Source organism: Pseudonaja textilis, chromosome 2 (assembly GCF_049901715.1).
Source record: "Pseudonaja textilis isolate UNSWEBS1 chromosome 2, rPseTex1.2, whole genome shotgun sequence".
Classification (NCBI taxonomy): domain Eukaryota; kingdom Metazoa; phylum Chordata; class Lepidosauria; order Squamata; family Elapidae; genus Pseudonaja; species Pseudonaja textilis.
In genome coordinates, this window is record NC_141991.1 from 199,302,298 (window position 1) to 199,315,264 (window position 12,967).

The following is a 12,967-nucleotide window of genomic DNA, read 5'->3' on the forward strand; positions in this document are numbered from 1 at the left end:
AGTCAGTGGAAAACTCTAGGGATGTGACATTTAATGTTCCCATTCCAATCTTTGATTTGCTTTTGTTGCTTTGGTTTTAGAACTAGTAATAGCACTTAGACTTATATATCATCCCATAGTGCTTCACATCCCTCTTTATAAAGTTAGTATATTGCCCCTGTTAGGAATGTAAGTCACCTAACAGCTATTTGGGTTGAAAATATATAAACCAGGATAGACATTTTAATACTGTCTCTTTAAGAGAATCCTAAAAGTGTAATTGGGTGTGGTTTCTCAAGTGGCCATAAGATAGAGCCAGAAACTTGGGTTGTCTTAGTCTTAGTCTTTTTTTTTTCTTCTGTTGGAGAGTTTTGCCGTTCCTTCTAATTGACTGATATTTCTGGATTTGATGTAAGTCTGTTACTGAACTGTTTTTGATACTGGACTTTGTTATTGGATTATCCCTGGACTAAAAACTGACTGATCTTACCTGTGAATGACTTTGGACTGTATTTTGAACTTTGCTTAAAAGTTTCTGGAAGTAAAAACCTACATTTACTGTACAGTGTATCTGTGTGCTGTGTGTGTATTATTCAAACACTTCTCTCAAATACGTCTCCCTGTATACACTCATTCTCCTAATGGGGAATTACCTCAACAGCCCCCAACAATCTGGGCCCTCATTTTACCAATCTCGGAAGGATGGAAGGCTGAGTCAACCTTGAGATGATTAGGATAAAAGTGTTGGCAATCAGCAGAGTCAACCTGCAGTGCAAAACCACGGTGCAGTTTGAAATTATTACAATAACAACTTTGATAACATCTTGTGGGTAAATCTCTACTTTAACATCTGCATAGCAAAAGACCTTTCACAGGCAAGCTAAGATCCGAAGAAGGCAATATTATGGGAAGATGACAGAACAAAGATGATGCCAGGCCTTGTTTGGGCTATGGTTAAATGCAAGTTGAGAAGAGCAGTGAGGGGAAATAAACCTGATAAGCAATATATGGAAGAAGCACATAAAAGGAGGATTAAAAGACTTTATGGTGCTGAACTATCTTAGAACAGCTCTTCTGGAAAAACTACTTTTTCTAAATAGCTGAGTTTCTAACATGCATAGAAGGAATGTTGTTGCATTCATGTCCATCCATTTCAAACATTTCTTAAAGGGCTTTTGTAGGCTTCCATGAGAACAAGTGTTGAAGCATCTAAGACGGGGATATCCTATCTTGCCAATTTTAAGACCTGTGGCTGGCTGGGTAATTCTGGGAGTTGAAGTCCACAAGTCTTAAACTTGCCAAGGTTGGACACCCCTCATCTTAGCTGTTGATTGGGCTAAGAGTAACCCTTGTTATCATCTTATGAAATTGAACATTAAAACAGATGAAATGGCAAACAAAACATATTTTTGAAACATCCACATCCACAGAATATGGATGTAAGAGCTACATGGAGTCTATTAATGGAATCAGCATGCAACTGGTTTACTGTCACCAAGTCCAAATATCATAAGTGCCTATTTAATAATACTATTCACATCAACTTCTGTAATATTAATACACTGTCTAACCACACAGCATTAACCTTTGCCAGGGCAGGTGTGTTGTTTTATGTGTAGCTATCATATTATCTTTTCATGTTCAGGATGCGTTCTGATCTTTGCATGGGTAGATTGGCTGAATTTAAATGACAGTGTACTTGCCATTTCTGACAATCAGGGGGGAAATATATCAAGTGGCTTATTAAATCTGCATATCTAACAGCAGCCCTTGTTCTGATGTGCAATTGATATCATTAACAAACAGAAAAGAAGGCAAAAATTATGCACCTTAGGAAAAAGTGGCAGTTGTCGAAACAAGCACATTCTGTTTATTACTTTAAACATAACTATTTAAATGTATTAAGTGAATATATTGTTACATGTTATACACAATAGAATCCAGGTAGGAGATCCTATAGAAGATTGTGGAGAATAAGAAGTACTGTGGGACTTCCAGATTTAGACAGGCAAGCAGGTACCAGCTAAACAACCAGACGTTGTAATAGTTGACAAAGACGGTGGTTGCAATAGATGTAGCAGGGCAGAGGTGGCATTCAGCAGGTTCTGACCAGTTCTGGAGAACCAGTAGTGAAAATTTTGAGTAATTCGGAGAACTGGCAAATACCACCTCTGACTGGAGATTTTACAGTATCCTTCCCCTGCCATGCCCACAGAACCGGTAGTAAATTTTTTTGAACCCCACCACTGTAGCAGGGCCAAGTGAATAGCAATAACAGGAAGAAGTATGATAATGAGGAGAAATTATGAAGTAGGAACTAAAGAAGATATAGAAAGTAAAGATCAGATTGGTCCCAGTGATGGTAGGACCTCTTAGGGTTATGACTCTTAAATTGGGAGATTGGTTCTAATAGATCCCAGGAACAAAGAGTCATGGTATGATGGAAAATGCCCCAAATTCTGCTTCTTGATCATACTTAGAGAAAGGAGTTTTTTCTGTTGCAAAATCAAGTGGCTTTAACAAAACAAAACAAACAAACCTCCAGGTACTTCATACCTCTTCAAAAAGCAGCTGATCATATAGAAAATGAATATTTTCATTTTATAAAATAAAATAAAATGAATGTTTTTGCTATTCTAATTTCTCAGCTGTCTCTTCATCTTGTCTTTCCTCAATTTCATCAAATAAAATCAACCCAAAGTCAAATGCAATCTGTGTGTGCCATGTAGATGAAATGAGGTGTGATGAACAGAGCTGATATTTCCTGAAGATTTTGGACAGTTTGCATGGAAAATTCTTCATATTTTAAATCTTTATTTAGAGTCAAGAGGTCACACTATATAACTTAGTCTCTCTTTCTCTAAAACCTGTTCCTAATTTACACTTCCCACAGATGCAAAATAGATACACTGCCAGCTTGGCTGTGATTCAATGCCTGAGAACAACAGCTGAAAGAAACTGACATATTTCTTGGCTGTGCTCTCTGATCATATGATTCCTGCTCAAAACCAAATATTAATTGTTCAGCACAGTGCTATATACTACTCTGTCTCCATCCACTCTTTTTTTTCTTTGTTCTCTTTTTCAAGGGAAAGATGAATGATTGCCAACTTTCCAGGTTCAAGAATTTTCTAGAGACTCCTCAGTGAAATGTCCAATGAAATACAGCTTCAAATATGCTCTTGTGATCCTAGCTGATAATGCAGACCTGAAGGTCAATAGAATAAATGATATCTTGTTTACTCTGTAAAATCTGCTGGCAGTTTTGAATCCTATTGTTTAGGAAGTATTTGTTCATAGATTGTAGCTAAACTGGGTTGTTTAGCAACTCTCAAATGACCAAGCTATATGTTTGCTCATCTTTTCTCAGCATGTATTCTGCATTATTTCTTTTGTGCCTTGTCTGTTCAAGATTAAGCACAAAATTAGAATTTGCAATGTGCTGTCACTGGACTCTGAGGATGCTCTTAAGTATTTCCTTTTGTTTTATTCTCCTGTAATCCAAATGATTACATTGCAGATTAAAAACAAAAGATATTTAAATTGATAGGCCTGGAGGGTGATTGCATGTATTTATGTTTACATAAGAATTACACATTACACAAGAACATATGTGACTTGCGCAGAAGACACCAAAAGCATATGGGCCCTTTTTCACTACCGTATTCCTAGTCCAAATCATGACCTCCTTTTGGCAGCAAAGACACTTTCGTCTCATTGGAAATATGCAATATGAGAATCATCAGTTTTGATGAACCTATTAGTCAGATACAGGTAGTTCTCAATTTATGACCAAAATTGAGCTCTAAATTTATATTGCTAAGCAAGACAATATAAATGTTAAGTGAGTTTTGCGCCTTTTACAATCTTTCTTGCCATGGTTATTAAGTGAATCACTGCAGTTGTTAAGTGAAACATACGATCATTAAGCAAATCTGGCTTTCCTCATTGACTTTGCTTGTTGGAAGCCAGCTGGGAAGATTACAAATGGTGATCACATGATCCCAGGACAGTGCAACTGTCATGAGTAGGCCACCTTGAGGTAAGATGGGCTGCTTATACATTTTATAAATTAATTAATTAAGACATGCCATTTGCAAAACACCCAAATTTTGATCGCATGACTATGGGGATGTTGCAAGAGCAAGTGTGAAAAGCAATCATAAGTAACTTTTTCAGATGTTGCAATTTTAAAGAATTACTAAGGGGATGGTTTTAAGTTGAGGACTACCTGTATATATTTAAACCTTATGGCCATACATGCCACAATGGCATTAATCCAACTAAGAACCCTGTTACATTCTTTGTTTTAAATTAAATGCACTGCGTGGATGTTGTGGCTAATGTTCTATCTCTTAGAACTGAGGTGCAACTGAAAGAAAATCTGAGAATACAAAACAAAGATTGCATTATTTTCTTTTGGGGAAGATCCTAGTTTTCAGCGTTTGAATTAAATAGGAATTAAGTGGCTTTAGGGGGGGGGATAGTGATATTATATTTTAATATTACATATCATATTTTTCTATGGCAAGCTGATACAATTCAGTCTTAATTCTACTGAATTAAGTCCACAGAATATTTCTAAAATTAAATTAATCAGTTGGCAAAGCCTATATAGGAAGCGTAGTCTCGCTTTTTAAATGTTGAATATTTAAAATACTTAGTAAATGTATAATGCTCCTACATTTTAACCAACTCAACTTAACCAACTCAAAACAAATAAGCCATGCTCCCAAATTAGGATTATAAAAATATTTGTCAGCAGTACAAAAATAAGAGCAATATAGTGGAACCTCGGATCGCAAACGCTCCTGTTCGTGACCAAATTGGGTGGTGAACCAAAAAATCCACCCCATTTTTGAATCAGGTCACAATTCAAAAATTAGGTGACAAACAAAATCAGCTTGGAAAGGTTCCCTTTCTGTGCCAATTTCTCCTTCGGCACAATTTTTTTGACTGTGTGCCTGTGCAGTCAGTCATGCTTCTGGACATAACCAAATTGGGTCGCGACCAAAGTCTGGGAATGGATTATGGTCATGACCCAAGGCTCCAGAAACAAGCACCCACACCACTCCCATTTAAGCGTCTTAAATACTATCCTGAAAATTAGAGCCTGACTTTGCTGCTAGTTTCATAGATTGACATTAATTTTTTTCCATATGAATTACAAATCTTCCCTTGGTCTGTTTGGTTTCTATTTAAATATAGAACTACATGTCTGTTTTTAATTTTGTTTTACAGAAATGCTGAAGGTCAGAAATCAGACCCGACAAACTTTTCAGCTGACTGCAAGTTTTTTTGTTTTTTTTTTGATGAAGGTATAGGAGTTATACAGTCACTTGGTGCATATTGAAAAAATAATCTTGCTTTTTAGATAAACAGATGAAACAAGAAGCTTGTAAAGAAAATGCTTTATGAATGTGTATAATGACATCTAGTATTCTCCTATAGCAAATAAACTGACTATTCTTTGGAAGGACAGATAATGAAGCTGAAGCTCAGATGCTTTAGCCATCAAATGAGAAGAGAGGATTCATTGGAAAAGACCCTGATGTTGGGAGAGATGGAAGGCAAAAAGAGAAAGGGACGGCAGAGGATGGGATAATTAGATAGTATCATTGATGCAGTGGGCATGAATTTGGGTAGTGGAGGATGGGGGCCTGACATGCTATGGTTCATGGGGTCATGGAGAGTCAGACACGACTTGACAACTGAACCACAACAATCTACTATTGTGATGTCACCCATGGATGACGACTCAGAATCTTCTTCAGAGATAAGCTCAAAGGAAAAAGACCTCATTCATGGTATGTCACGAACTGGGTGAATTAATAACTCTGAACTGCCAGCTCAAAGAGATTTACGGGAGGCTATGGCAAGGGACAGCTTACAGGGGCAGTTGGTCAGTGAAGAGGAGGAGAAGGAACTGCCTTCTATGGTGGATCCAAGAACACACAGGGCAGAGAAAAGATAAAAAAATGGAGATCTGCCAGATTACTCAGGAGAAGGCCCCACCCATCTTGATGGGCTGCACCGGGAAGCTATTTATCACAGCAGCAGGCAGAGAAACATGTTTGGTTTCTGGATGTGTGTGTTTGTTCCTTGTGCTTCCTGCTTGACTTTGTGCCTTGGAAACTGAACTTCTCTTGCCGAGTGTGCTCTGGTGAGAGTATTTCAGTTTTGCCTAGTGGATTTAAGTTTGTTTGGTGGACTTATTTGTTGGAGCAACTTTCCATTGTTTTATGGATTATTGGACATTGCCTTGTGGACTAATCTTGGCCTGCTTGTGGCTGGATTTATTTGGGACAGTTATGAGGCTGGGTGAAGGAATTGCTGGGGAACATTAATAAACTCTCTAACCCATACTTACATGTGAGAGTGAATGAGTAGGGCAGCACAAGTATTCATTGCTTGGCCATCGAAGAGGACAAGGGTTGAATTCCAAATATGTGTGAATGAACACATTAGAGAGGGAGGAGAATGGACACGATTGGTGAAACTAATTCTTCCTCCTCACTGCCAGCTACATATCTAGCACACATTTGTCTCAAAAGGATTGGGGAATTCTCCAGAGCATTTTTTAAGAAGGTATGTAGGGAATGAAGAACAAAGAGCCTTTCTATATAATTAGGAATCTGCTGAAATCACATAAGATGTTTCTCAATGTCTTCTTGATATTCCCCCTTTTGATGTTCATTCTAGATGGCGTTGCTACACTTGGGTCTTGAACTAATGAGGGAGAATTCTGGGTTGAAGTCCAAAGGTCTTAAAGTTAAAAAAGTTGGACACCCTTGGGCTAGATATTAAGGTGTCCTTCCCCCCACCCCCAGGCCAGTTCTCTGAAAATCTGTGCAACTGCAATTATTCATTGCAACCTCAGTGTACGAAGTAGTGTCATCTACACATTTTCTTTGATTGACAAAAATCCATACATAGGAAAATGCCCACATATTGTACTTCAGAAAATTGAAAGCACATCAAAATAAAGAAGGATGTGCAATCTAACACTGTCTCTATCTACTAGACTGGATGGAATATGTGCCTACTTCTTTAAAAAGCTATCTACTGCCATAGCTGAACTTCTAAGCATAATCTTTGGAAAATCTTTTAGGACCAGCTCCTTGCCAAACCTATGGTCACAAGCCACGGTCATCCACATCTTCAAAAAGGGAGACCCCAGTCTAGTTGAAAATTACAGACCAATCTCTTTATGCTGCATTACCTGTAAAGTCATGGAATCAATTATTAACCAATCCATTATCTTCCACTTAGAGACAAACAACCTACTCTCTAATAAACAATTTGGTTTCAGAAAAAACTATCCTATAATCTGCAACTCTTACACTGCAAAACACTATGGACTACACCACTCGATCAGGGCAAAGCAATAGACGCAATCTACATAGACTTCTGTAAAGCCTTTGATTCAGTGGTACACGACAAAGTACTACTAAAACTAAAATCTTATGGTATCCCTGGACACCTGCATAACTGGATAGAAGCATTCCTGTCAAACAGACAACAAATGGTCAAAATTGGGAGCGTCTTATCAAATTCTGTACCTGTCAACAGCGGTGTCCCTCAAGGCAGTGTTCTAGGACCAACTCTCTTCATACTCTACATAAATGACCTTTGCGATCATATTAAGAACAACTGCATTCTCTTCGCTGATGATGTAAAGCTATTCAACACCACAGACAATACTGCTACCTTTCAAAAAGACCTTGACTATGTATCAGAATGATCAAACAAATAGCAACTTCAAATCTCAACAAATAAATGCTCTGTGTTACATATTGGCAAAAAAATCAGAAAATAAAATACAAGCTGAATAATCAAGACCTTGTTGATGATCCAAACTCTGTCAAGGACCTTGAAGTACTCATCTCTAATGATCTAAGTGCTAGAGCCCACTGTAACTACACAGCCAAAAAGGCATTAAGAGTTGTTAACCTAATCCTACGTAGCTTTTTCTCTGGTAATATCACACTACTAACTAGGGCATACAAAACATTTGCCAGACTAATACTTGAATACAGCTCATCATTCTGGAACCCACATTATGTATCTGATATTAACACAGTTGAGAAAGTCCAGAAATATTTCACCAGAAGAGTTCTGCACTCCTCTACTCATTACAGAATACCTTATGTCACCAGACTCGAAATTCTAGACCTAGAAAACCTAGAACTGCGCCGCTTTTGGTCCAATCTAAGTATAGTATATAAAATCATACATTGCAATGTCCTCGATTCAGTCAATGAATACTTCAGCTTCAACCATAAGAGCAAACAATAGATACAAACTCAAAGTTAACCACACCAAACTTGATTGCAGGAAATACAACTTCAGCAACAGAGTGGTCATCGTCTGGAATACTCTACCTGACTCTGTGGTTTCTTTCCCAAACCCCAAAAACTTTAACCTTAGAATTTCTACTATTGACCTCACCTCACCTCTTTCCTAAGAGGTTTGTAGGAGATGTGCATAAGCGCACCGTCCAGTGGTGGAATTCAAATCTTTTTACAACCGGTTCTGTGGGCATGGCTTGGTGGGCATGGCAGGGAAAGGATACTGTAAAATCTCCAGTCAGAGGTGGTATTTGCTGGTTCTCTGAACTACTCAAAATTTCCGCTCCAGAACTGGTCAGAACCTGCTGAATACCACCTCTGCTCCCGTCCCTGTCCTATTATTTCTTTTATTTTTCTTATATGTACTCATTTCTTGTATTCATAACTATGTTTATCCTTATACCTATTATCTTGTAAGTGATTGACCAATCAAATCAATCAATCAATTTGTCCATTGTTCTATTTTCTCTTCTCCACCATGCAGACACTTAAGAAATGGCTACCATGGTCACACCACCCCCAGAATTTGAAACATTCTGCCCAACAAAGTGTTGGCACCAATGTTACTGATTTTTCAACTTAATAAAGTTATTCTCTCAATATATTCATGCATTAATTTTGAATGCATTGAAATGGGACTATTGCTTCTATTGTTTGTGTGACGGTATCATTCAAACAATGGGTTTATTTTATCACACATTTTAATTATTTAAGCATTAATGTATTTTAATCCACATAGGGTAAAAAATGAGTGTGAAAAAGCAAATCAAAGGAAAGAAAGGAAATTCCCTGGATGGAGCAATAAAAGAAAAGTCAAGAAAACAATTGAAATGGGATGCATTGAAATGGGATGCATTGTTTAGAGTAAGGGTCCCCAACTCCTAGTCTGTGGCCCAGTACTTGTCTGTAGCCCATTGGGAAGTGGGTCACACATGCAGCATGCAAGCATGCAAAACTATGTCCTGTCCTCTCCCCCACTGCCACTGCTGCCAATCTGTGGAGTCAGAAAGGTCGGGGATTGCTGATTTAGGGGACCTGTTTTGATGTTGATGATAGTTCCAGTCATACGAAGACAGAATTTCTTCAGTCAGCCAACTGATAGCAATGCGGTCCTTTCACATGGGAATAATATTACTCCAGCATTGTACAACAGTTAGCAGCATAAATACTCCATTTAAGATCCACTGACACCTCTCAAATTCTTCAAGGGAACCCTCATGTAGACTGCATGATAAGGGTTTTTCTTTGCCTATATTAAATAGATTTGACTTTCTTCCAGAGTTAATTGGAAGGAGGGAGGGAAGGAGGGAAGGAAGGAAGGAAGGAAGGAAGGAGGAATCCATGTTCTAATTATTTTACTATTTACCTAGTTTGGCCCAAATATGTTTGCACACTAGAGTAATGCATAAATTTGTGGTGTTTTTCTGCAACAGCACTCAAAAAATCATAGTTGTGTTGTCTTAATGTCACAATAAAGCATCACAGTCAAAGCTGCAGTATCCTATATTATAGTATTCTGCTGCTGTAAATTTTGGAGAATTACAAATTGAAGTATTTATGGGTTGGCAGAATCAGGAACATTACAGAAAGTTAAAAGAAAAGAATTCTTTTCATCAGATTTTATTATAATAATGAAGAGATACTGAACAGATACTAAAGACAGGCTCTCCTTGGCATCCGTGATTAGACCCACAGTTATTTTCAACATGATCTCTCAGACTTTCCAGAATGGCACTGAATTTCACAGAGAAAGCACTTTTGTTCCTTTGCTTTAACTCAATAACTTAGATTAATGAGATCTCTTTAATATTTTCTCCAACATTATAAAGTTCAGTCGGCATAAAATAAGCTTTCATTTAAATCAGTGTATGCTAATTTAGGAGCTGATGAATGTAGTTGAAATCCTGCACTGTGCTTGCTTAAAGATGAAAAGAGATATGGCATGAAGCGGACCTTTGCCAGCAAGTATTTTTTTTTTGTAAACAAGGGGATATCAAGCCTTAGAAGTCTTTGTTAAAATGTCTTTGATGTGAGCTGCCCTTGGAACAGAAAACCAGATGTGAAATGGAACATATAAGAACATCATCTTTACTAAAAAGCCGAAGTCTTAACTGCTTTTTTTAAAAAAACAGTTTTATTAATTTTAACAACAAACAAAAATACATAAAACATAAAAACATCATCCTTTCCTTCATGAGTTTACAGACAGTGTGTCGGTTGGTTTACCACTTTTTTTTGTGCATCCATTTCATAGTCTCCATTGTAGTTATATTACATAATAGCTCATATTATCAATCAACAATTATATAGCCTGATATCATTATTAAACAATCATTTGACTATAATTTTGTTAATTCATACTTTAACGAGATAACTATAGTTTACTTAATTTATTTTATAACAAATCATAAAGTCATACCAAGTCTATCTTAATAAAATTTTATAAAGATAGTATCAAATAAAAAAAAATGTATTCATTGTTTCCTAAGGTTCTAAATATTCTATTATTATATTTTATTATCCAGCCATTGATAGAAAAGGTCCCAAACTTCATAGAATTGTTTATCTTCTTGTTCTCTAATTTCAAATGTCAATCTACTCATTTCAGCACATTCCAATATTTTCCAAAGTCTTAATTGTTAAATTGATGCACAGATATCCACATTTGCTAACAATATTACATAGGAAATAGCAAGTGCTGATACATCTTTCATTTTTGTTAATTTTAAGGAGGGGTGTTCATCAGATGAACTTTGATGAACAGAAACAAAAAACAAAGTTCATCAGATGAACTTTGATGCAATTATGTGAATTACAGAGGTCTTAATTTGGAGAGCTATTATATCTATTTTCTAAATAGATGCGAACCCCGTTTTCTCCATTAGTTTACATTACATTTTGTCTTTCTTCTGGGAGCTCAAGTCATGTATATTTTATACCTATCATCTATTTTTCCCAAAACAGGTATTTTATGGGGTAGGTGGGTCTGAAAGAGACTAGGTGACCAAGTCACTCAATGAGCTTCCATAACTGATGATAGATCTAAATCTGAGTTTCTCTAGCCATAATCTGATACCTTCACTTCTACATATAAGGGAGTATCTAGGTGAGCATTATTCTTATTTATTTTTGTGACCTCCCCTATTTTAGAATATACCAATTCTATAGAGGTAAATTCTAAAGGCAAATTTTATGTGCCTATTATAGCAATAGCACTTAGACTTATATACTGCTTTATAGTGCTTTACAGACCTCTCTAAGTGGTTTACAGAGTCAGCATATTGGCCCCAACAATTTGGGTCCTCATTTTATCCACCTCAGAAGGATGGAAGGCTGAGTCAACCTTGAGCCTGGTGGGATTTGAACTGCCAAATTGTAGGCAGCTGGCTGCAGAAGTAGCTTGCAATACTGCACTCTAACCACTGCACCAATCAATTATGAGCAATAACTTATAGGATGTTAGCTTCTTTTAAAATTAGGGAAAGAAGATCAAACATTTATGCAAGATCAAAGTTGCAGATTTGCATTTTAAAGCCAAACATTCATACTACTGCAATGTTTGATAAAGATAAAAGAATCAAAAAGGGAAAAAATGTATCTCTATACAAGAAAAAGAGAGAAAAATAAAACATTATAAAGAAGCTTCTTGGGTACAAATTATACTTTTCTCTATCATTATGTCCCAACTGATATTTGCAGTTAAAACATTTATAAACATTAGGAATTGTCTCTGATTTCTGTTTCATCTCTTCCCCTTCCCCTGTCATGGAAATTGTCCTCTGAACTATCTAAATTTGCCTTCTGCTATGTTGTCTTTTAGAGTCAGTTTGGTCAGTAATTGGCACCAGCCTAGAAACCAGGAAACTGTGAGTTCTAGTCTCCCCTTAAACACAAAACCATTAGTGAATTCCTTACTGTCAGCCCTAGGAAAGAGGCAATGGCAAAATCTTCCAAATTCTTGCCGAGAAAACTGCAGGGACTTGTTTTGTTTTTTTTAAAAAAAGTCAGCAGTATTTAGCAGGATGCTAATATGCTGCTTTCAGGGGTGGGTTTCTACCGGTTCTGTCCATCTCTGTAGAACTGGTAGCTCTGAAGAGCAGCAGACATAGAACCAGTTCTATGTCTGCTGATGTTTTTGTCCACCTGGGCTCTTACCTGATCTTTATTTCCTGATTTTTCAACTTCAGCTGCTGAAGGAGGCACAGCTGCAGTTAAAAAAGCAGGAAAAGAGGGCTGTTTCAAAGGCTGCTTCTCGGCATGCGTGCTAATGACGATTAACAGGCGCGTGGCTCACAGCGGGCAGGGAAGCTCATAAATCCTGAACCGGTAGTTAACCCTGTCGTATCCCACCCCTGGCTGCTTTACCTCTTATTGAAGAGAAAAGTACATTATTTCTTCATTGTACCTGCTGTCCTAGGTGAATTCTTACCATCCAACATTATTAAGTATACATTATTATTTGAATCTTATTATACTAGGAGTTTCCACTAATTTTGTAGACACTGGTTGATTGTACCTGAGTTAATAATTCTCTTTTGTGGTTATGTTAATCACACATAAAATTCCTATTGGAATTAGGTATGGAATTGGTATAAGGAAAAAAAAATCCAGATCCAAGGATGTGACCCTTCCAATGT